Source organism: Gadus chalcogrammus, chromosome 7 (assembly GCF_026213295.1).
Source record: "Gadus chalcogrammus isolate NIFS_2021 chromosome 7, NIFS_Gcha_1.0, whole genome shotgun sequence".
Classification (NCBI taxonomy): Eukaryota; Metazoa; Chordata; class Actinopteri; order Gadiformes; family Gadidae; genus Gadus; species Gadus chalcogrammus.
In genome coordinates, this window is record NC_079418.1 from 4,833,016 (window position 1) to 4,840,160 (window position 7,145).

The 7,145-nt window shown below is 44.5% G+C and overlaps 1 long non-coding RNA gene across 1 annotated transcript; it reads left to right on the forward strand.

The window, feature by feature from the left end:
- Positions 1-5,569: 5,569 nt before the first annotated feature.
- Positions 5,570-6,676, forward strand: LOC130385732 (uncharacterized). Its single transcript, XR_008896059.1, has 3 exons — positions 5,570-5,731; positions 5,877-6,091; positions 6,309-6,676. It is a non-coding gene; the product is annotated as an uncharacterized LOC130385732 (long non-coding RNA).
- Positions 6,677-7,145: the final 469 nt, after the last annotated feature.

Consider the following 7,145-nt stretch of genomic DNA (forward strand, 5'->3'; position numbering starts at 1 on the left):
TACGGTACGTACTCCGAAGTCTAGTGAAATGCGTGGCGTACACAGAAAGTCCATTCCCAGTAAACAGTCCTCAACAGTCCTTAATTAAGCGACCCAGACTGAGGGTCCCAGAGCCTACCACCTCCCTAGCATGGGAGACTTCCCTCCGGTAACTGTGGTTAGTTGAACATCGGTTGCTCATGTTTTGGTTCCGGCAGGCATGAGATCTGGGTGCAGGAGCGACGCAGTTGAGCCTGTAACCAGTAGGGATTTGGTCCATTGGCCATTAACCAACACAGGCACTCTACAGCAGTCGGCGGTGAGTGTGTAATGGGGAACAAGAGCATGGTTGACAGGGTAGTGAAACGCTTTTGCAACGGGTCGTGTGTCATCGTCTTTGGGGAGCAATGGGTGGCCCGCGTCGCTATCCTTTACACCGAGCCCTGAGCATTTCGCGGCTCTTGCAGGGCTGAATCAGGCACTGTACAAAGGCACTGTGTGTGTGACTTCTTAGGTGGCATTTCCAGCAGACTTGGCTCTGTCGGTCGTCCGGCGACATCGCTTTGCGTTCGTAGCCCGTTGGGTACCGGGTAGGTCCAGGAGGCTGAATGGCTTGGGTTTTGGGTTACAGAGACCTGTCATGTTTTGGTTCCGTTTTACAGTTTTGTCCCTTCATGGCGAAGCAAGACACCTCCGCTGCGCGTCGGTGTCCTGTTCGCCCTGTCTGGGCTTATTTTCTCGATAATGATCGGCGTTCTATACATTATCCCTTACATATATATATATATTAGTGGTGGGCCGTTATCGGCGTTAACGCAAAACTATTTTCAAACACTTCCTTGTTCGGACCCATCACGTGACTGAACTAACCAATCAGAAGCTAGAATTAAGACTGAGGTAAACGTGAGGGAATCAGAGAGGCAGATTCAACAGAATATCCTGTAAACATGTAATAAACACAGAATAAATATGTAAACATGTAAACATGTAAGTAATAATTGTGTGACATAAATATGTAAATGATTAACTGACTAAACATTGTAAGTACATTTCTAGCAAATTAACTCCAATATAAATGATATTAATTTATTCTACAACTTTCAAATATTTAACTTCTAAACCTTACATTATTATGGATTATTCCACGGCCTTCTCAATGCGGGCTGAACAAACCATCCCAAGGTCAGAGAATCCTCTACAATACTGGCGGGCACATGCTACACAGCGACCCGCACTGGCTGATACAGCCACAAAGTTTCTTTGCGCACCTTGTACATCGGTGGACAGTGAGAGACTGTTTAGTGCAGTGTTGAATGTCCTTGATGAGAAAAGGAACCGGTTGTCAGCCGAGATGGTGCAGATGTTGGTTTTCATAAAAAAAAACCTGCACTGAACTGAAGAAGTCAGTGCAGTAGATTAAGATGGAGGAAATAAGAAGCTCTATTACACTATTATTACACACCCACATTGTAAAAAATAAGAAGCTTACTTGAAAAAAGGGTGGAAACCCTTTTACTTTATGTTATGTTTACAAGTAATGCTTATGTTATGTTATGTTAACGTGAGAGAATAAAAGCTATTGAGCACAGCTTGGATGCCTGTCTATTTCTTAATGTACAGGAAATTAAATGTTGTTTGTCAACACAAAAAGTGATATCGGAAATCGGTATCGAAAAACCAGTATCGGAAAATATCGGGATCGGATCGGGAGCAACATGAAAATATCGGAATCGGATCGGGAGCTAAAAAATGAGATTGTGACATCTCTAGTTAGTTCTAAACCTTAGATTTTCAAAATATCTTGCAAACTTGAATCTTGTAGTGTGGCCAGTCTTCCGACGAGAGAAGGCCCGATTTCCTGGCTCTGCGATCGTATAGTGTGACATATTAAATCGTGAAGGAATATCTGAGATTCGTGTAGTCTGAACCAGCTATAAACTGTGAGGGGCTGAGCGGGAGTTATTGGAAACTATGCAATATTCAATTAAACCCCCCTTTTTAGGCTTATATACAACAACCAGGGCGACCCGACATTACGTATTTTTGTGTGGTACTGCACGTAGAGAAAGGCAGGAGCTGTTGACAAAAGTCCACAAAAGATTTAAGACGCCAAGCTCTGAGACTTTGCTGTTTAAGGAGTCTCGGAAGAGGCTACTTCGCCTACAGCTCTTCTAACGGTGAGTGGGCTAAGAACGGAGGTTTGTGTGTGTGCGCAGTAAGTCAGCACCCGCCATGGTGTGTGTATATGTGCATGTGCGTGTGTGTTCGCGCAGTCAATCAGCACCCGCAATGGTGTGTGTGTGTGTGTGTGTGTGTGTGTGCAGTCAGTCAGCACCCGCCGTGGTGTGTGTGTGTTGTGTTGCGTGAAGTGTTTTAAGAGTGGTTGGCTGCTTTTTTAGGTGCGCACTACTGCCACAGCTCCAGCATAAGGACATTCTACACTGCCAAGCCGGTTCAGTCGAGGCTTGGCACGCCCAGCAATTTCACTGTCTTATCTCAAGTTTCCTGTGTAAAACCGAGGGGGTAAAATCCCCCGTTCGTCAGGGCGCGGGCTTTCTTGGTTCACTGGAGAAGGCGGGGCTGCACATGGAGTCTAGACCTCTTTAAAATAATTTGCATATTCCTGAATGTTTTTATTTTTTTTATGAATGAAGACACCAGCATGCAAGAATGAGTTCACGTCTGAGTGGAGGCTATAAACGCAATTAACTATTTGCAAGTGCTAAAACGCCAACATATTCTTTATTTTGCTGACCACTTTTTGGTAAAGCCTCGTAAGGGAAGTCCCTCTGCGTCTCTCTCGTAGATCGCACCAACTTTCAACATCTTTGTTTAATACGACTGCATCACCTTCTCTCACATGATCAGCAGCTCGCGGATTTCACTTCCTCTCCAGTTAGAACTGCTCATGATGATATCGCTGCATTGTCTCTGTGGAGACGGTGCAGCATCACCTCTACCCAACGTGATCAGGCATGACATTAACGTGATTAGGGCATACACTTGTTTATATGTACATCTTTTAAGAGTCATCTAGTGCTTGGTAGGCATATGACTAAGCCAACTGACGGGCCGGTGTCGCAGTTCCAGATGATATTGTTCAAAATATCTTGCAAACGTGAATCTTGTAGTGTGGCCAGTCTTCCGACAAGAGAAGGCCCGATTTCCTGGCTCTGCGATCGTATAGTGTGACATATTAAATCGTGAAGGAATATCTGAGATTCGTGTAGTCTGAACCAGCTATAAACTGTGAGGGGCTGAGCGGGAGTTATTGGAAACTATGCAATATTAAATTAAACCCCCCTTTTTAGGCTTATATACAACAACCAGGGTGACCCGACATTACGTATTTTTGTGTGGTACTGCACGTAGAGAAAGGCAGGAGCTGTTGACAAAAGTCCACAAAAGATTTTAGACGCCAAGCTCTGAGACTTTGCTGTTTAAGGAGTCTCGGAAGAGGCTACTTCGCCTACAGCTCTTCTAACGGTGAGTGGGCAAAAAACGGAGGTTTGTGTGTGTGCGCTGTCAGTCAGCACCCGCCATGGTGTGTGTATATGTGCATTGTGCGTGTGTGTTCGTGCAGTTAATCAGCACCCGCCATGGTTTGTGTGTGTGTGTGTGTGTGCAGTCAGTCAGCACCCGCCGTGGTGTGTGTGTGTTGTGTTGTGTGAAGTGTTTTAAGAGTGGTTGGCTGCTTTTTTAGGTGCGCACTACTGCCACATCTCCAGCATAAGGACATTCTACACTGCCAAGCCGGTTCAGTCGAGGCTTGGCACGCCCAGCAGTTTCACAGTCTTATCTCTAGTTTCCTGTGTAAAACCGAGGGGGTGAAATCCCCCGTTCGTCAGGGCGCGGGCTTTCTTGGTTCACTGGAGCAGGCGGGCTGCGCACGGAGTCTTTAAACAAGCATCCGTTCTTGAGGTGGTTCGTGAAACATCTAATCCAGTGGGAATTGCAGTTTATATTGTAAGTGGGCGGAATGGTAAATATAGTCATTGTTGCATTATACATTAAGTACCGCTTGTCGCCACACGAGTGCAGTGTCTACCCTTTAATGAGCGCCGTTCAGCGCAACTAACATTGAAATAAATGAAGTAGTGTTCTGATTGTATGCTGTATGTCAGATTTACATGATGATTGAATATGATTGATACGTTATCAGTTTTAATAACACAGCATATGATAACCATGAAAAAATACATATGATTAGATTTTACTGACAATGAAAGTTATTGGCAAATGGGTATCACAATGAAAATACATTGAAGTTGCTTTCTAAGGGCTGGAATAGACTTCCTGCTAACAACGCAGCCCTAAAAGTCAAATCACACCAAATTATTTGGGCATCATCAGGATAGGGTCATAAGCCAAGTATGGTTTGGATGCATGAAGGCCTTGCAGAGATGTGAGCTCACTTCCTGTTTGACTTGCCCCTGAGGTCAAAGGTCACCAAATAGTTTGGATGTGCCCAGAATGATGTCATGAGTCTATGTACCAAGTTTGGCTATGATATGTTAAAGAAGTGCTGAGAATTGGCTTACTTCCTGTTTGGCTGCTTTGCCGTCAAGTTTGATTTGCTGTCACGGTCAAACGGTTTTGACTTTCAGAAAGCTGTTTGACACATTTGTTCAACTTGGTTCATATATGCCAAGTTTCATGAAGATTGCACATAATTTGTGTCCTGTGGAAATGTACAACTGATTTTGACAACTTACAACATGGCGGCCAAGTTCTGATGTTGCCATGAGAAATAATTTATAAGCTATATGGGGCGGTCTGACAGTATCATCAGACATTGAAAATAAGTTTGAAATGTACTCATGTGAAGAGAGAGGAGTTAAAACACACACTCTTCATTAATTATAGCGCCCCCTAGAGGTCAATGGTCACCATATTAATTGAGTGTCCCCATGATGATGTTATGGGTCTATGTACCAAGTTTGGTTATGATATGTCAAAGGGTTGCGGAGAAATTGGCTTACTTCCTATTTGGCGGCTTCACGGTCGAATATGATTGGCTGTCGCGGATATTTCTGCAAGAAATAATATAGGGGAGAGCCGGGTCGATTGAAACACGGGACAATTGAAACACAGCGATTTCCTCGAAAACCACGCAATGCTTTCACGTCAAAATTCGTCACTACGTTCAGCAAGCAAGACTGACCAACCCCGGGAAATTTCGTGTAATGACGTGACACCGTTCAAATGTTATCCCGCAAACCTCTTTTTGAGAGCTGTAAGTAAAATCCTTCCTGCGGTAGTTTTTTTGTAATAAATAGTTGTATTTTTTGTTTCATGCTATAATAATATGACTATACAACAGATGAATTAGTACTTAAACCTGTGATAAAGTGTGCAGTGTCAGAGTTCTGAAGTTTAGAGGTAAAAAAGATTTAAGCGTCAGTAGTCGCTGTCGGGATGATTGAAACACTTGTTTCAATCGTCCCGCACATCACCATGCGTAATTGCGCGCACATTGCACGATCAATACCTGTATGAATTACAGAATTAATAAATGTTTTGCAATGATTAACTACTGCTTTGAATTAATAACATATTTTGAATGAACAAAACGTGTTTATCACTTGCATCAACAGTTTACTGAGAGAAAAATGCCACACGTCAGAAGGAGAACCACCTCCCGTGGGCTAGTTCCTGCATGGAACAACATCATGTCGCGTTGTCACGCTACCTCAAGGGGAGGGCAGAGGAGGGCAGTGAAGCCATTTATTTTGGGCTCACCCCTAATGAGGTCCGTGTTGTGAAAAGGGCTACATACATTTTTGGACAGGCACACATGTATGCTATGCACATAGTTTAATTAATAAATTTGAACAAATAACATAAACATAAACACACAAATGTACATCAACTTTTTACGACCCCGTGCATTTCAGCTGCCCATTCCCTGCATCCTGGTCGAGGAAGGACTGGATCACCTCCTTCATGGAGCGCAGTAGCAGCCTCCCCCTTCGGCGTCCAGAGGCCACTAGCCAACAACGGTTGTCCAGCTTCAATCAAAACAATGTCAACTTGTTCTACCAAAATTGAAAGACGGTGCTGGACCGGCACCAGTTCCAGGCCAAGGATATTTGGAACATTAATGAAACCGGTATTTAATATGAACTATATTAATATAAAACACAACTATAAACACATAACTACATTTATAAAAATAAACTATGCTCACAACCATATAAATATGAAAAAAACGATATAAACGTAACTAGATATCTAAATAGAAACGATGCTAACAACTATATACATATAAAAACAACTATATACACATAACTATATGTACACAAATATGCTCACACAACTATTTACAGGGGTCACCACTGTCCAGGTGCCAGACCGTGTCGTCGCCCAGATGGGGCAGAAGCAGGTCGGGTCAGTGACCTCAGCGGAGAGGTCCTTGAATGCAATGCGCAGGGCGACCTTGTTCCGCCATTCTTTATCTTCCCCCGTAAGCGGTTCGAAGACCACTTCCTGAGGGGTGGACCCGTTGGCTGTGCTGGCACCGCCAACCCAACTGGCTGGAGGAAGGAGCCAGACTTCCTCCTGTACCTGGCCCACTTCACCAGTCAAACCCGTGTCCAAGGAGTCGAAGCTGCTCCGCCTGCTGGACAATCACCCGTCCCACCTGTCAATTGCAGCAATCGATTACTGCAGAGCCAACGGCATAGTGCTGCTGTCATTCCCTCCCCACTGCACCCGCAGGTTGCAGCCAATGGACATTAGTGTCTTCAGCCCCCTAAAGGGGTACGTAAACAGTGCGCGGACAGGTGGATGAGGAGCCCCCAACATCTCGATTTATGATGTGCCCTCCATCGTTGCTGAAGCACAATAAGAGGCTGCAACAGTGAAGAACATCACATCCGGGTTCTCTAGTCCAGGGATCTGGCCTTTTAAACCCTCCGTGTTTGAGGAAAAGGACTTCACCGGATCCTATTCCACAGACCGTCCTCCTCCCCAGGCTTCAGGTGACGAGGTCAGCGCTTCTCCAGGTGCCACTTCAGGTAGGAACAGTTCATCAGAAGCAACAGAGTTCATAATACATAAGTAAATAGTCCCATAAGTCAAAGTTCATAAAACAAGTCCATAGGTTAGTGGATGGCAGAGAAGCTGCTAGACCACCAGGCTACAACTCTCACATCAGGGTATTT